General features: G+C 37.7%; 1 long non-coding RNA gene across 1 annotated transcript in view; it reads left to right on the forward strand.

Moving 5' to 3' along the window:
• LOC140509199 (uncharacterized) overlaps window positions 1–9,665 on the forward strand; it is a 35,099-nt gene extending 25,434 nt beyond the window's left edge. Inside the window, exon 3 of the long non-coding RNA XR_011968590.1 lies at window positions 9,464–9,665. This is a non-coding gene — a long non-coding RNA (uncharacterized lncRNA). The remainder of the gene's footprint in view (window positions 1–9,463) is intronic.
• The last annotated feature ends 9,339 nt before the right edge of the window (window positions 9,666–19,004 follow it).

Raw genomic sequence — 19,004 nt, forward strand, 5'->3', positions numbered from 1 at the left:
TGGTGTCTACTTCAACCATGTGAAGACTTCCCCCCATGGGAGAGGTGAATGAGAACAATTTGTTCCAAGAGTCATGAAGGCAGCTGAAGCAGATGCTGTGGAGCATTTAGAACTTGGTCAGACATCAAAGACACCAAGGTCATCCACTGCATCCTGGGCCATCTCCAGTCATCTTGACTTTTGTCTTGCCACTGGACTTTGATGACTCTGGAAAAGAGAGGGAGGCTGACAACTTTGATCAACTCTGTCTTACGTAAATCCATTTCACACTCAAGACATCACACACACACGTCATTGGTCCTCTTTGAAAATGAAAGACAAACAAACAACAACAACTTCTCTTGGGTAACAACTCACAATTATCCATTATTTTCTTGTAATTTCCAGTGCAAGGATTATTTTCCTTGGCAGAGAATAAAAAGTGACAGAAAGAATTGGGCCTTCTCTCTTTTGTCCCATCTACTCTAAGCAACAATTCTATTCCTTCTTTGATCTCCCTCTTGGAACCAACAGAGTTCAAAGAACTCCCCAATCCACTTTTTGTTGTCCTTAGTTTCTCTCAACAGCCTCAAATCATTCTCTGCTTTAAATTGCTATTCCATTTTATTCTCTCCAATATACCCATCCCAGCATCCCTATTTTATTCTATTCTGTACACTTATATTCATCCTCTATTGCCTGTCCTTGCTTACCAATTTTTCTCCATATCTTTTAAAAATCTAAGTTGATTTGTGAGTTTACTGGGCATGCACATGAGTATTATCAGACAACTCTTGATTTTCTTTCTCATTAGAATTGTTTACATTTGTGTCTCCAGAACTTTATTCTTGACAGTTTCCCATCCTTCCTGGATTGACTTTCCCTATAAAATTTTAGTCCATGAGATCTAAAACAACTTTCCTTTGAAATCTGCTTTCCCCAAGTCTAGGGAATATGTCAGACTGTGCCCATTTTCCCCTTCCTTCTTGATAACAAACTATAAGAGACAGTAGTTACTTCTCCTAAAGGTTTCCATAATTTTTAAGCTAGTAACCAATTCTTCTCTGCTACTAAAACTCTTATCCAATATAGAATTTCTCCTTGTTAGTGCCTCTAACTTTTGAAAGATGAAATTCATTCAGGGAAGTCAAGAACCTGTTACTTACAAACAACGTATTGGGACATATGCCATAAATGGAAAACACAAAAGAGACTCACAGGAAATGCTATCCCAAAACAATGGACCCCAGGAGTCATATATACATCTTAGAGAGGACTCAGAGTTCTTTACCTCTAGCAGTGTAGATGGTAGAAAGGAAGGTGAATTTAGACGCAGAGAACCCTGGTTTAACTTCCAGACCTGCCACTTGCTTATCTGTATGACTTTGGGCATCACTTAGCTTCTTTGAAATTCAGTTTCCTCATCTGTAAAATAAACCAGTTGTATTATATGCACTATCAGATGCCTTCCATCTTTGTATCTATGACCCTATAATCTTCTTCCAAATCAAATAGCAGTATAAAGGACCAACCTAACATATCCAGACCGTAGGATTTTATTTCTCTGCTTTTAGAGAGCTTTCTTTGACCATCCTCAGAGTAGGAGAGAGACTGGAATAGTCCTCAGTTCTATGTCTATGTAGCTTCTGCTTGTTACCCCTTCTCTTGATTCCACCCACAAGTTCATACATCTTTGTTTCTTTAGTGGGATAATAATCCTAAAGAACTTTCTAAAGTATATTCCTGTCCAACGGTGAAAAAAGTTGATAAGGGTCTAATGAGTCCCACATTTCTAGAAAAATTTAAATAGAGGCCATTTGGGATGACAGAAGATAGTCCTCCTGATGGCCTCTGAACTGCCTTCCAACTGAAATATTCTATGGTTCCCTTTCTCCCTTCCAAAGGAGAAATTCTATTTTACTTTTTACTCCCTAGTTGAACAACGCTCAGTAGGTAGAGATAAGGCAAATATTTTGTGGACTACATTTTGTTTCAAACTTTCAACCCTTTCTATGTCCAACCCTGGTCTATTTTCTACACTCATTTTATCTCTATATCAATCAACAGTAAATTCTTTGTTTTTAGAAAAGTGATTCTCTACTTTGAAAACTTTGTGGGGGGACAATGCTGGTGGGTTTAGTGTCTTCATTTGTACCAGGGAGATAGTCCAATAAAATCCCCAGATATTTCTCAGACAAAATATTGTCTAGCCATAGTTCTATCAGCTGGTACTTAAGTTAATTTTGTGAACCCAAGTGTAATATTTCTCTTTATATCTGACTCAATGTTTTAACCTGACAAGATCTTTTTGAATCTTAATTCTGTTATCCAGTATGTTACCTAGCCTTTCATTTACATATTTTGTAAGCTTGCTATCAATGCCTTTATCCAGTTTTATTAATAAAAATGTTAAACAGTACAGATTCCTGGAAACTTCCTTCCAAATTCCTATCAAACTATTTTGGGGCATTCAGCTATAACACTCCCTTTGGAGGCCACTTCAATCAGCTTGTACTTTTACTCAAAGACTGGGTCCCTGGGATATGGATTCTACCTCTGATTCTAACTGTACTACTGTAGTTCATGAACACTCACTTGGTGCTTCTCATTAATAATCAGTCAATAGTCACTATGAGCTCTAATCTAAGGCATCTATTTACTATGCTAGTATTGTAAAAACAGTTGGTACAAAACATTTTCTCCATGTTCCCAAGATTTACTCACTCACAGATACACAGAGAATCCATGGGAAGACTGGGCTCAAGCTTGAGGTATAATAGTAGTGAGGCACACATGTGACACACAGATGCTATCAAAGATAATTCATAATTCCTGATATTTCAGGATGTGGAAGTCCTTCCTTTCTTTTTAAAGTGTAAATTTCTGCTGGGAAGACGACTCATCCAGTCACTCAAAGTCTCTTACTTTCTTGAGTCAACAGCCAGACACAAGTCATGAAGTTGCCTTAGGCTGATGATTTCTCTGTGTTCAGGTGCCACTGTTCCTGTCTGGATGCCTTGTCTCTTACTGGTCCAATAGCTCCAGTAACATGTCTATTAGGGGAGGAAACAGATTTCCAACACCTCCCCCTGCCTTGAAAAAAACAAAAAACTCCTATAAGCCTATTCTTCTGTTGGTTGAATAATTTGTTTCCTTTAAATATAGTCTCAAAGGACAGCTGATTTATCCAATAACAAAACATTTCCTATGTGGTTTACAATGACCAGGACCCTATAATCCTTTTATACTGATTAAGAATTTACTGTAAGCGTATAAGAGGGTTGACATTCTGGGCCCTCTATGGTCACATGAATTGACTGTTAATTCAGCCTTTTTCTCCCCATAAACCTAAAAAGAGGTATTCACCTTAGCATATACCTTTTAAAAAGCTGCAGCCTCTAGTTCTCAGTTCAAGATGATGCAGGAAGGAGGTAGAGAATACAGGGAATGATACAAACTGATACTGGGTCCCTTGTCACAGATTTGCCTAGGGCTGGTCTTGCTGGTAAACAATGGGCTAGAACATTGTTTTGTAGAAAGAGACTTAGACTTGGAATATGGAACCAGGAGTCGGTGGACTTGAGTTTACATCTCGAATCTGCCACTTATTTTTTGTTTCACCTTGGCAAGTCACCTAACCTCTACACAACTCAACTTCCTCATCTGATTAGTTGACCTCTAAGGTTCCTTCTAGTTGTGGATCCATGGTTCTATTATCTTTTAAAAGCTTTGAATTATGAGTGAAGAAAAAGAGCCTTTTCACTAATCTGGGATTCATGACAACTTTGAGCCTCAGTTTCCCCATCTGTAAAGCAAAAAAAGGTTGGACTTTTGGATACCTTCTAATTCTAATATTCTATGATTGAACAATATTTTGATTAATTAAACTTAGGAATCATCTTCCCCATTCATGTAGATTGATACTAGCTAACTATTTTAAAGTCCCATCAAAAACGCTCCAATAATGCTGCTGCAAGACTATTGACTTCAGATAGGTGCCAAGGAGTGGGGGAAGGGAGCTATATACTGTTTCTTTGGCCAAATTCTCCTTCCCCTCTTTCCTGTTCAATCCTTTACAGAAGCAAACAGAATTTCTAGTGAAACTTTCCAGGGAAAATCAGCGTAAGGAAAAGATATTTGCTTCCCCCAACCCCAAACTTCACAAACAAGCTGAGTAAGAGACAACACTTTTTTGATAGCACCCATTTCACCTCATTTAAAGATAACAAATGAGAGAGACGCTATCCTAATGGGAATCAGAGGGCTGAGGCAATTAATTATTTTCCCTGATTTCCTACTCTGCCAGTCTAGCCTAAGAAATAGACCAACTTCTCCTCCTGTTGAGGATAACTTTTTGGAACAGCAGCAGCCTAAAAATTTCAAATGAGGAAAGAGACCAGGGATCTGCTTGTTCTCAGAGGCCAGAATTAGCAGCAATGGCTGAACGTTGCAGTGAGCCAGACTTCAACTTGATGTAAGGGAAAACTTCTTGATAATTAGAATGATCTAAAGGCAGATGATGATTAACGTACTTCATTTGGATAGGGCCCCCACCTCAACTCATCTGGGAAATTCTAAGGTCATCGAAAGTCAATTCCTACCACAAGTTGGCAAGACAAGAAACATCCATGGTAAAAATTAAAACATGTCTTTGTAACTAAAACAATTATAAAAAGAATGGAGAGAACAATATATCTCTGTTTTCTCTACTATATTTCCTCATATAAATATGTGTTGTCTCCCTCATTAGAAAGCAAATTCCTTGCAGGTAGTGATGTTTCATTTCCTGTGCTTGCATCCTGAGGGCCTAGCACAGAGTCTGATACATAGTAGGCACTTAATAAATGTTTGTTAATTGATCGATGGATGGCAGTGAGCAGCTTCCTCTTCATAAAAAGTTACATATTTCTTTCTCTTTTTTTCAATGTTTTCCTTTTTCTAGACTAATCAAATAAATGAGGCAAGCTAGACAACTAGATGGTGTTGTGCGGAGAGCTCTGGACTTGGGGAGAGAAACCCTTAACTTCAAAACCTGCATCAGATATTTACCAGTGCCCAACACAGAGTAGGCACTTAAGTGTTTATGGTTTAACTGATGGATCCTAAGCAAATCACTTGACCTTAGTCTCAGTTTTTCCATCTGTAAAATGGGAGAAATAATGGCAGAGATTTTTTGAAGTTCCACTGAAATAATAAATGCAAAGTACTTAGTAAACCTGAAAGTGCTTATGGATATTAACTGTCATAAGGGGTTAGTTATGCTTCCCCAAGGCCATTCCATTCACTCAGCTGCTACTAGGCCCAATGAGTGAAAAAAACATCTCAGCAGCTTTGGTCTCCCAATCAGCTATCTCTAGAAGCAGCCTCATTCCACCATAGATCACACTCAGAGCACATGGACTGGCTTTGACTTTAATTAAACTCTGTGAAGAAAATATACTTGGGAGGAACCAACCACCGAATTAATATAACAAGCAGAGCAAAGTCCTTCTAGGATTTTTCTGAAGGCTTCCAAAGGGAGATCCAAAGGGACAGCTAGATGGTTCAGTGGATAGAGCACTGGGCTTGGAGTCAGGAAAACCTGAGCTGAAATCCAGCTTCAGACATCTACTAGCTATGTGACCCTGGGCAAGTCATTTGACCTCTCCTTGCTTTAATACACTGGAGAAGAAAATTGCAAACCACTCCAGTACTTTTGCCAAGAAAACTGCATGAAAGTAGGGTCCATGGGGTCACAAAAAGTCAGACGGAACTGAACCACAACAGGAGATCCAAACATCCAAAATAGACTTTGCCAAAGTTAAGAAACAATTGAGTTCTAATTGTTTGAGATGGTCTGGGAAGAAAGGCAGTGTTTTAGTGCATATTGGGGCTAGCTCTTCTCTTGTGACCAGGGAGATAAAATAGAGATAAAGAAAATAAAAATATAAAATATAAAAAATAAAAGATAAAATCATGATGCTGAAATGTAGGAGATGGGGAGGAGGGGCCTTCTAATTTCAAAGAACTATGTTTGTCCCATGGCTACAACCCAGGAAGTGATGACTGCGCATTTATTGGGACATACACATGAAAACACATTCTCTATTTTAATACAAAAGATAAGTTGGAGTTGAGAAAAAGAGGAGCTTCACTGCATTTGAGGTCTTAAGCTGAACAGAAGCAGAGTAGTGAAGCTTTCACTAGTACCTCTTTCCCAAGTCTCTCTTCCTTCAAGAAGTCTGAAGATGTTACTTTCTTTTCTTCTACCAAAATCAAACTTAGAGGTTATAGGAAAATAGGCACATTGATTCATTGTTGATAGCTCTGTGAATTGGTCTAGCCATTCTGGAAAAGTAATTTGGAACTCTGTCCCCAAAGTTACTGAACCATATACATCTTTTGATCCAGAGATGCCATTACTAGTCTTATACCCCTAAAGTGTTCAAAGAAAGAGAAAAAAGACCCATATGTGTCATGAAGTGGCAAAGAAATGGAAACTAAGAGGAGTGTTCATTATTTGGAGAATGGCTAAACAAATTATTGCGTATGAACTTAATGGAATATTATCATGCCACAAAAAATGACTAGAGATGCCTTCAGAGAAACCAAGAAGTAAACAGAACCAGAAAAATATCATATATATATATATGTATATATATGTCATAGTTACAGCATATAAGAGGAACACCTTTGAATAATTCAACATCTCTGATCCACACAATGACCAATTACGATGCCAAAGTACTAACGATAAAGAATCTTACCTAACTTCTGACAGATAGAATGAGACCTACATTTTTGGAACACGGTCATTGTGGGAATTTGATTTCCTTGACTTTTCATACTTGTTACAATGGTCCCTTTTTCTCTCTTTTTTATGGGTTAGGGGAGAACAATTGAGAAAATAAATGATTGTTAAAAATAATAATAATAATAATGTTAAAAATTAACCCCCCAGGGCTCTCTCATTTCTTTGGCCTAACTTAATCTTTAGGACTTAGAGAACCCTGATCAACCACTAAAGTTTCTCTGATCTAGTCTAATATAACTTGATTCCCATATTTAAATATGTCATCCCACCCACACTTCCACTGCCTTCCCCTAATTAGGCCTTCTCTAGAAGGCAGGACATCATGTAGTATGGCTCATTGGATTTGGAGGCAGAAGACTTGGTTTGGAATCCCAACTCTGCATTTAGTAGTGGTGTGAATTTGAAGAGCCATTTAACCACTCGAGGCTTCAGTTTCCTCACTTACAAAAGGAGATAGGAGATTTGATGACCTCCATGGTCCCTTCCAGCTCCACATCAATGATCCTAAGATTCTGGGCAGGTCCTGTTCTCAGAAGTACGACTAGGGAAGAAACTTCATAAAGGCTCTTTTTGAAAGTTCTTTGGCCCTTCTTGTCTGAAGGACAGGATCTGTCATAATCATTGTCACAGGCACGGATCTAGAGCTGAAAGATCATCTGGTTAACTACTTCATTTTACAGATGCAGGATGCTGAGGTCTAGAGGTGGGAGGATTAATGACTAAAGTCATAAAGGTGGGAAGTGACAGAAGCAGGGTACCAGGGCTCTCTTTTCTTTCTTCCTTCTTTTCTTTCTTTTTCTTTCTTTCTATTAGCTTTAGTTTCAATTAAAAACCTTTTCTTTCCTTCCCATCCTCTAAAAATAAAACTTTTGTAATAAATATGCATAGTCAAGAAAACAAAAAAAGAATCCTGTATTGTCCATGTTTAAGAAAGTATATCTCATTCTGCATCTTGTACCAGCTGCCTCTCCAGAGTTATTCCTGTCAAAGTTGTTCTTCCTTACAGATGTCATCATTGTATACGTTGTTCCTATTTCTGCTGTCTTCATTTGGCATCAGTTCATACAAAACTTCCCAGGCAGCTAGAGCTCTTCCCACTGCACTATCTTCCTAGAAACTGAAGGTCACCTGGGGACAAACCTTGCAGAGGCATGTGTAATCCAAAACACTTGTTTGGGATGGGGGTGGGAAGGAACCTCAGGATCTGTGATTTCACCATGAACACAATTTTTGGTGGGGAAACTCCCTCCAATTGATACAGTAACACATTAAGGTTGTGGATTGTAGGTGTGGAATGAAGCTAACTTTGTAAGATACAGTCAAGGTGTTTGTTTTGTTTAAATGTACTTTGTTATAAGGGAAAGCTGAGGGGGGAGTCATTGGAAAGTGACAATAATGTAGTCATTAGGCTTGCCCATAGCTATATAGCTAATATGTGTCAGGAGTGCAACATAAATCCAAGTCTTCCTAACTATGAGCTGGGGAGGCTATACATCTTATAGTCATAAGGCTATAAGTCTTTTATAACTATAAATCTTCTATTTGCTACTCCAATCCAAGGTCAGTCATTTATAAAAAGCCTCATAGAAGACTGGGCAAAGCAGTACCTAGAGGGCCAGTCTTGCAGTGGACAGAGAGCAAACACTGTAGTCAGAAAACCATTAAAGTGAGGAGGTAGAAGGAATAATCACTGAACAGTTTGAAGATACAGAGGAATTTGTTGGCTATACATAAGGATCAGTAAGGTAAAGTGAATCAGAGAAATAGAAATGATTTGAGCAAAGGTAAGAGCTTGAGAGGAGGTTGTGTGAGTACTTTTTGGATCTAAGGCAGTCTGACAAGATGACCAGGATTAAAGAGCCTGTCTAACGGGAGATAAATTACCTTTGCCATTCTTCTTGGTAGAACTTTAACTGAGAATTTGCAGAATGGTAAAGTGCTTCTAAGGAAGCACGCCACCATAATTAACCTCCTATTGGACAAGCTTGTTAATCCTGGTCATCTAGTTTGACTGCCTTGTGTTCCAGAAGCATACCCACACTACCTCTCAAACTCTCACCTTTACCCAGGTCCATTTAAATCCAGCGTACCCATGGCCTAGACCAGCGGTGTCAAACTCAAATAGGAACAGGGACCTCTAAACATACATAGAGATCTTTGTCAGTCACATATTGACTGAGTTTTGAAATATAATGTTACCTTTGTTTTATTGCATTTTATTTGATCAAATATTTCCCAATTATATTTTAGTCTGGTTTGGCTACACTTGGGAGTGTTTGACACATATGGTCACTGTTTCCTACTAATCTCACATATGGCCAACAAATTCATGTAAATCCTCAAATATGGTACAGTGGATCTGCATTCATATCCTACTTTCTATGACCTTAAGCAAGTCACTTGTCTTCCTGGGCCTCACTTTTCTTATAAAATAGGGGGATTGGACCAGATGGCCTCTGTGATCACTTTCAACTTTAGATCTATGACTCAGTCCTCATTATCACCCTCTACATGGATGGTCACTTCTTCTTCCATTCTGCCAAACTCATAAAGTCAGGAGGAAGGGCTGACATACTCCTAGGTTCATGTCATTGCTCTACCACCATCTCTCAATTGCCTTTCCTTTTCTGAGTTACATACAATCTATTTATACAATGCTTTCCCTGTTTTTGTTATTTTCATCTTTTCCAGGTCTTGCAGGGCATGTACGTGCCAGACATGACCCCACGGTCCACATATGGATGTGATTCCACCAGAAACAGTCTCCGCTGGATGCTACAAGGAAGAACCTGACTGGGAATATGACTGTGAAGCCTTTCTCTACTTCCAGCTTCTGGTTCCAGCTAAAACTCCTGAGAATAATAGTTATCAAATCCTCATTAAAAAGAGTGTATCTTGCAAAACTCTTTTAGTTCAAAAATCAGAGATGCTTTTTAGGAAATTAGTTATTCTTAGCCATAGTACTAGAAACAGCCCTAAAAAAATCCTTCTCAGCTTCTTTCTTTTATGGGATGACCTGTCTTGTTCCCTTCAAAGTCTTGGCTTAGGCCTCTCTTTTCCCCAAGCAGAAGATTCTCAGTGTCCTCTGTCAAACTTCTTAGAATACGGAAAAATTTCCTAGCTAAGTAGCAAGGTCCTCAGGCTCAAATCTACATTTCTGAACTAATTCCATGGTCCAGAGGCTTGAGTCTCTTTCATATACCTCATTCTATTTATGGTGGGCATTTCTTGCACCAACTGATTTTAATCTCTGAAACTTAGGCTACCCCAATAGTTATCTATGCAACTATTAAGCAGTTTTGGAATTTGGAATTCCCTGGTTTGTAAACTAAATTTCTTCTGTTTTCTCAGGCAGATATACCACAAGAGGTCCTTATCTTCTTTACCTGCCCAAGTACATTCTTGCCTTTTCTTGTACAGATATGGCCAACAAAACGTGAAAAGACTGAATTCTCCCTTAACCATAAAATTGATCTGGAATTACCAATTCCAAATTCCTAGTGTGAAAACTCATCATACAATTAAAAACTCTCCTTTTGTAAGCTCCTTATCCTAAAACACACACCTAGTAACTGCAAACAGTTTTCTTCTTTGTCCACCTCCAACTCCCTCCAGTCTCCAGCTCCTGTAAGGGTCATTTGACATGAACTCTTTCATCATTCATTTTCCTCAAAACTTTCCATCATGAACATGCTCTCATTCTCTACTGCTCCTTTATTCCTGCACTCAGAAAAAGAGGCATCCCTACTGCCCACCAAGGGCAATTGTTTTATTTGTGACCTTTGTCCCACTCCCATGCATCTCATCCCTCTGACATCCCTTTTTTTTTATAACGTTGTCAGTCTCTTAAAACTACTCCTTCCCATTTTTCTATAAACAAGTCTTCCCAATCCTTTTTTAAAAAAAAAAAATAAGGTTTTATTGATGTCTTTTGCCTTTATATCATCATAGTTTCCCCCAGTATCCTCACCTCCCAGAGAGCCACTCCATATAACAAATTGTATTTTTAAATTCAAGAATGTGGGGAAACATTTATATAGAGCTTACCTTGTCCCAGGCACTATGCTTAAGTACTTTGCTCTTATTACCTCATTTGATTGTCACAACAACCCTGGAAGGTAGGTACTCTTATTACCCCCATTTCACAGATGAGGAAACTGAAGGAAATAAAAGTTAAGTGACTTGTCCAAGATCACACAGTTATCAACAATATAAGGTTGGATTTGAACTCAGTTCTTCCTAACTCCAATCCTGGCACTCTATCCACTGCACTAACCAGCTGTCCAATAACCAATCAATATATTGGAAAAAGTTTGAAAATATATCCAATGTGCAATACCTGTGAACCTCCCTCCTCTGCAAAAGGGTGAACAGCTTGTTAATATCTATTTTGTAGAAGCTCAGTGGTGCACTGGACGCTGGTCCTGGAATGTGGATGACCTACGTTCAAATCCAGCCTCAGACACTTATTAACTGAATGACTCTGGACAAGTCACTTAACTTCTGTTTGCCGGAGTTTCTTCAGATGTAAAATGGGGATAATAACAGCATCTCCCTCCCAGGGTTGTAAGGACTGAATGAGATAATATTTGTAAAGCATTTAGCACAGTGTCTGGCACCACTATATAAGTGTTGTGGTTGTTGTCATCATTATTTCAAACCATGCCTTTTAAAAAATATATTTTTGTGATATTCACTCTTGATTTTTTCATAGTTGTTTCTTTCCATTTATGTTATTGTAATCATTAAGGATATTGTTTTCTTGATCTTGCTTACTTCATTCTGCATCAGTTTATGTAGATCTTTCCACACTTCTCTGTATTTATAATATTCATATTTTCTTACAGTATAGTAATATTCCATTACATTAATATACTGTGACTAGTTTAGCCATTCCCCAATGGATGGATATGTATTTGTTTCTAATATTTTTTCTATTACACAAAATGCTACCATAAATATTTTGGTGTATATAAGGACTTTCTTCTCATCAGTGGCCTCCTGGGGTGTAAACCTAGTAATTCTCCTCAGTCCTTTAAAAAAAAAAAAAACCCTTTTCCTTGACTTTTGGTCAAGGTCTAGCTACTGTGCCATATCTTTCCTTTTCTCATTGCTAAATTCATTGAAAAAATTATTTTCAACTCAGGACTCCACTTGCCTGACTATCTACTCTTTACTCAACCCTTTGCAATGGAGTTATAATCTATTATATGTGTTCCAAAAGAGACATCTTCATCTTTCCATTGAAAGTATTCTCTCCAAGGTCATTAATGAACTATTATCACCAAATTGATTGGCCTTTCTGCACCCAACACTCAAATCTTCATCCTTGACCTCTCTACAGTTTTTGACCCATTTAACAGCTCTCTCCTGCCTGGAACAGAGTAAGTGCTAAATAAGTACTTGTTGACTGATTTTCTCTGTTTCAGAAGACATTTCACAAATTACCTTCTTCAGGGATACGAAGGGCTTTAAAAGTAAATTGGTTGAACTTGTACCTGAACAGGAATCCCTTATATAACATCTGCCTAGCTTTTGCTTGAAGATCTTCAGGAATGAGGAAATCACTACTTTGAAAGGTAACCAAGGAGGTGCTGGTAAATGTTTAACAACTGGCTCTCTGGGGGAGGGTGGGAAGGTATGTATGATGCTCTTAAAATTTAATCTGCATTATTAAGATTTTCTCCATTGCTTTCCTAATTCTAGTCAATCAACAAAATAATAAATCAAGCACTGATTTATAGCATTTACCAATTTCTGAGGTATAAATCCTCAGACTGAGAATTTAACAATTGACTCCTCTTTAGATATAACTTGGTTCTAGCATATCCTTGGAAACAATCCATTCTCCTTTGGGGGCAGCTCTAATTATTGGAAAGTTTTGACTTTCCTTGAGCCAAAATCTGCCTTTAGGCAATCTCTACCAAAAGGTTCTTTGTTCTAACCTGTGGAGCCACATTGAAAAAGTCCAATTCATCTTGTACTTGACAGCCTTAAAATACTTGAAGGGAGCTCTGAAGTCTTCTCTTCAGGTTAAATATTCTGTGTTGCTTCAACCATTCTTAAGGTGACATTATTTTCACTCTTCGTGCCATTCTGGTCCTTCTCTGGACACACTTCAGTTTGTCAGTACCTTTCCAAAAAATGTGGAGCACGGAGTAGAATACAAATACTCCAGCTACAAGCATTGGCAAAGTGGGGGAAGGGGGAAGTGATTATGTTTCCCAGGATACCTGGAGCAGTATTTAACAGACGGGTGACAATACAGAATGATTATATTTCCCACAATGTCTGTTCCCTAAATATATACCAAGCCTCTATGTCTTTGGCCACAGTGTTGCCTATTCCTTAAACATCCTCCCTCCCTCCCTTTCTTTGTTGAACAGGACTACCCCATGAGATCCTAAGCTATTTTAAAGCTTTACCATTCCTCTAATTTATTTCATCCTACTCTTCCAACCCTATCCCACAAGTTTAATTTCCTTTAGGCATGAAAGTTGCTTACTATGGATAAAATGAGCATGTGTAATGCTCAATACAATACAATAGTAATGCATTACTGTGGATAAATGAGCATGATAAAATGGAGCATGATCTCCAATCATATTGATTGACACTGACTTCTAGCACATGTCTTCTGAAAGACAAAAAAAAAATCTCTAAGGCACAATAAACATAATCACATTTAATAATAACTTCAAATGTTATTTTATTTTTGTAGAGGTGTTGGTGTATTTATGGCTAACCTCACCCCATAATTCCCCTAACAAGTTAGACAAATGTTAGGGAGTCACATGATTTTTACAAATTTACTTGTTAAATACACTATAAAACTAATTTGCATTTCACATTGAAGTTTCATGCACTCTGAAGAGGCAACCACGGTAAAAGTGGAAAAAGGGGATGTGGGTTCAAATCTTGCCTCTGAGGCTTACTAGCTAGGCAACCTTAGGCAACTAAATTTCACGGGGTCTCTCTTTATCTATCAGGGGAGAGAGTTAGACTGGTTGGCCTCTGAGGTCCTTTCCTGCTCAAAATTTATGGACTGGAACATATAAACAGTCCTGCCAAGTACACAGGGTCAGGAATTTAGCTGAGTCAGACAGATAGCCTCTTTAGACAACTTCAGCTAAGCAAAGTGCCCCTCATTTTACACTCTGAGACTCAAAAATGCTTCTTACAACACAATCATTCAGCTCTCAAGCTCTCTTTGTTGACTTGGTGATTACTTGATAACAAAATTCTTCTAAGTGTCATATTTGGATAGAATACAGCTGCTCTGACAGATTCACTTATAGCTGATTTACTACCCAAATTACTTTATAAAAACCTGAATGTGGCTCAAATTTCACTCTTATGACAAAAAAAAAATTATGATAAAAACAAAAAATATATTTTTAGGGGGAAAATTCCAAAGAACCTTTTTTATAGCAAAAATATTTTATGAAAATTCATGGAAGTTTTTTAGTGCATGCTTTCAATTTTTTTCTTTCAAAAATAATCACACTGAAAGATTATGGCCTATATTTGGAGAAAATCTAATGTAATTTGGTGGGAAAAAAATTCTAGATTTAGAGTCAGAGGCCCTGGGTTCAAATCCCAGCTGTTTTACCCATTATATGTGTGACTTTGGGCTAGTCTTTTAATTTCTCTGTGTCTGTTTTCTCATCTGTTAAATGAGGAGGCTGGACTAGATGACTTCTCTAAATCTATGATCTTAATATGTGTCAGGGTCAGACATTTCCCAGGAACAGATAAGGTTGGTCTAAGCAAAACTATGAAGATAAGGAAACTCTCTCTTCTTTATCTTCTCTTCTAAGCCACCTCCCTTGCCCTACCTCCTCTGCATCTTTGTGGACTCCACTCAACTCCTATTGTGCAACCTTCTAGGCATCCTTGCCCTTCTCTGGTACTGTATTTGGTTTCTTTCCCCAATCCTCTTATCAGAATCTAAGCTTGCTATACCTTTAAAAGGACCTGATCAAGAATTCAAACTACTACTGTTTTACCAATCCTGGAGAGTTGAGATTTTATTTTAATTGGGGAAAATGCCTTGTCTAAAGAAATTATTCTTTAAACAATAGTAATAATAATAATCACCATTTAAATAGCACTTTATAGGATCCCAATACTCATAATGATTTTATTCCCTTCCCTCCTAGGAAAGATCTACCTTCTTTTCCCACTATTGCTTATTTCATTTGATCCTTGCATCAACCATGTGAAGTAGATATTATTATTTTACCTGTTAAACAGATGAAGAAATGATGTTGACAGAGGTTAAGTGATTTCTCAGTGTCACACAGCTAGCATGAGGTCTGAGGCAGGATTGGAACTTGTCTTCTCAACTCCACCCAAGACCCAAGCCTCTATTCATCGTGCCACCTAAACTCCCCACTCCCATGGTAGTCCTCATACATTAAATACAATTTTGCAGTTGTGTGAACCTAGAAAAGCTGTATTCTAGTACCAGTAGTAACTGTGGGGTCTTACGCAGCTCATTTAATCTCTAGGTCTACTATCACATGCAAAAACACTGTGCTATCTCCCTTTTGGTCAAGTAGGTAGTACAGCACTGGGCCTGGAGTCAGGAAGATTTGAGTGCAGATCTGATCTCAGACACTTACTAGCTATGTGACCCTGGGCAAGTCAGTCAACTTCTATTTGCCTCAATTCCTATCTGTAAAATGGGGACACACTGAAGAAGGAAATGACAAACCACTCCAATATCTTTGCCAAGAAATCCCCAGGGACAAGTCCAAGGGGTCATGAAGAATCAGGCATGACTGAGCACAAGAGCAACATCATCACCATTTTGCAGATATTTGTAGACCCATGAAAAACACAGGGTAAATATGAAAGTAACCATATATGTGTCAGTAACATATAAACAAAAAGATTCTCTAGAGTTGTTGACTATAAGAGACATTAACAAGAATTACAAAGGACTGACAACCTTCTTCACAGAAAATAGAGAGACAGCTGGGGGAATTTTGTAGTCATCATCATAGCATATATGACCATTTATATTTCTGCCAGAGACAAGTAATCATCTACATTTAATGTGCAGTTTGGTCTCCCTCCCAGTAAAGAAGCTAAACAAGCTATAAGAATACTTCTGGAGTCTATAAGTTACACAGTGAAAGGTGTTCCTTTAACAAATATAGAAAGGCTTCAATAGAAAAGCAAAGAAAAGGGATTTGCAGAGAGGAAGGAACATCCTGACTTGTGTTAGGAATTTGAGAGTGAAAAACTGTAACACAGAACAGAAGGGGAATAAGGAATCCTGATCACATGGAACTGAATAATGTGAGAAAGAGAAAAGACCTGAACCATCAGAGAAGGAAGCAGCTGCTTGGATTCCAAGAAATGATTACACAGATCTAGAGAGGCTGTCAGGTCATCCAGAAAGGATCAGATACTGTTTTCATCACTGCTGTTAATCTGAAGCACATGCTTCAGAAGAGAAACATTGATTTGAGGTGAGAAACCTGTTAAGGAGAGGGCATCTGAGGATGGGATTTGGAGTTTGAATTGGCAGCATAAAATATAGGAATGAGACTCTTCTTGGCCTAGAATGAAATGAACCTAACAAAGGCTAATAAGGGGGAGTGAGGAACTGCCTATACACTAAGATCATTAACACAGGTGTGCAGTAAGTAACTATAATGCATAATGAGTAGTAGTAGAGACACCCAGACATTCACAGAAAACAGAAAGCAAAAAGAAAAAAAAATGGCTATAAAAGCCACGTCCTAAATTTCTACAAATGCAGAGTAATGAGGAACAATTAAGGACAACTAGAAATTGTAATTCAAAGAGACAAATAACCTTGAGTGTGTAACTGAGAGATTTGGAGGAGGGTAGATAAAATCTGTTATTGGAATTTGGTTCTGGATGGGGATACTTTATTCAAAGACAGCAACTGAAGTAAAAGGAAATGGGGCAGTATTTAGACTAGCACTGTAAATTAAGAAGATAGAATCATCTTAAGAAATTTAGAAGACAGAAGGGGGAAGGATGGTAGAGTGTGTGAAGGTCACTAGAGGCTGAAACAGAAGTGATGCAGTCACTGTAGAATACTACCAACCCCCTGAACAGAAATTTAAAACAAAACATAAGTAGTTTTAGAAACATGTCATAAGCCTGAGATGGAAGCACATTAAAATAGTGATGGGAGACTTCAATTATCCAGAGATCTGATGGCTCATTGGGCAGATAGCAATTTTCTATTTTCTTTTTGTTCTCCCCCTCTTCTATCTAATAATAATTTCATAATATCATATAGTAATATCATGATAATAATGCTGATTTCATTCTGAAAACAGAATTATTTTCCCAGGTTTGATTTTCACTAATAAGGAACTGATTTTGAGGGTAGAAATTATAGGAATTTGGTCTCAGAATTTGTGATAAACAACAAAGGAAAATCAAACATAGTCTCACATGACATGACATAGTCTGGCATAGTCTCTCTTAGATTTGAGAAGAGATTTCAAAGATTTCTGAAAAAGTCTAGGTAAGGTCCAATGAGCTAAAATTCTATAGAAGTAGCAAGCTAAGAAGGAATGGGATACTTACTAGAATGAAATTCTGAAAACACAAAGAAAACCCAAATCTGACTAGAAGGAAAAGGGAGATTTTCTAGTCTCTAGTCTATATTGGTTGGATGGTCTCTTGTCAGGTATATCACAGAGGGGATTCTTATTCAGTTATGTGTTGGTCCAGGTGACTTGAGAGGTCCTTCCTTTCTCTCTTTTTTTATCAGCAAAGAGAAGGTAAATTTATTGCTATTTGCAGATGTCATGTTGGCATATGCACAAAATTCCATGGAAGCAGCAAGGAAACTAAATGACACAAGAGAGGTTCTTTCTAATTTGAGATTCTGTGATGGTCTAGTGCCCCAAATTGTTATATAGTCTGAAAACATAGTCTATATATGTATTTACATGAATAAATTGAACTTATTTTTCAAAGTCAAGTGCTTTTAGAAAACCTGGACCCAACAGGTAACACTAAAAGTGCCTACTGCCTGGCTCATCCAAACTTTAGTTAAATTTGAGCCATGTGATATGGGATTGCACTAACTTTGGACTACTACCTTGATATTTAGGTTGGCAGACAGAAATTTCTTACTGAAAAAGGCCATTGGTTATTCCTTGTGTTTTTGTTATTCTAATAATCTGATATGCCAGTGGATCTGTCACTTCATCAATGTGCGTATAAAGATGAAAACTCATCTATGCTTGTGCATCTTGTGCTACTCTCACTCATGTCTTTCTGTAAGTTTGCCCCAGGGAGGCCATTCAACATAATGAGAGTTTTCCTCATGTTCTGAAAACTTGTGGGTACCAATGGACCTTTAAATAGCATTTTTAAAAAATGTACGCATTTCATAATTTTACAACCCCTCAAAATAAAATCAAGGTTAAAAAAGGAAATGCAAGATTCAGATAAATAATCATCGTATCCCTCTTGCCCCACAAACTGATCACTGATTGCCTTTTCACGATTCAGGACACAGCCTAAGAGTTGTATAATTGTTGAGGTATGAAAGACTAACTCCCTTATGCAAAGTTTGCAAGGAAAATCACTCCCCTTCCAAGCCCTCCTGATCACCCATGATAATTTATCTAGAAAACTCATTAGTTGTATCTAATAGTGAGGATCTCACCAAATTAAATTTGCAAAGACAACAGCTTTATAGCCATTTCTTTTAATCTTGTTTGTAATATTGCCCATTAAATAGAAAATGTAGCATGCCAGATCCAGTTCATTTCTAAGCAAATTATAGGGGTGGGAGAGAGCTAAATTGTACACCAATATAGAAAAAAAATAAAATGTTTTTCAGCAGGGCTGCAAAAGCAGACATCTGTTTGTGACAAGCTGACAAAACCAAAGAATTGAAACTTGATGAATCTTAATGTTTTCTGCTGCTTATCACAAGGGTCCCCAATTATTTCCAGTCTTTGTGAAAGAATGACTAATGATAATTCACACATGCAAATCATTTGCATATTTAGACTTGAATATTGGGGAGGAGGAGGAAAGCGAGCAACAGCATCTACTTTGCTCCAGATTAAAATTCTTCCTTTCAATACTGTTTTGCCTTTGAAACACTATGTGGGATTAAAACTTGTTTCAAGAGTTGAGTCCAACTAATTTTCCTGGTTTCTAAAGAAAAGAAAAATCAACTTCTCCTTCATTTTGAGACCCAATGTTTGAAGAGAAA

This window comes from Notamacropus eugenii, chromosome 5 (assembly GCF_028372415.1).
Source record: "Notamacropus eugenii isolate mMacEug1 chromosome 5, mMacEug1.pri_v2, whole genome shotgun sequence".
In the NCBI taxonomy this organism is placed as follows: Eukaryota; Metazoa; Chordata; class Mammalia; order Diprotodontia; family Macropodidae; genus Notamacropus; species Notamacropus eugenii.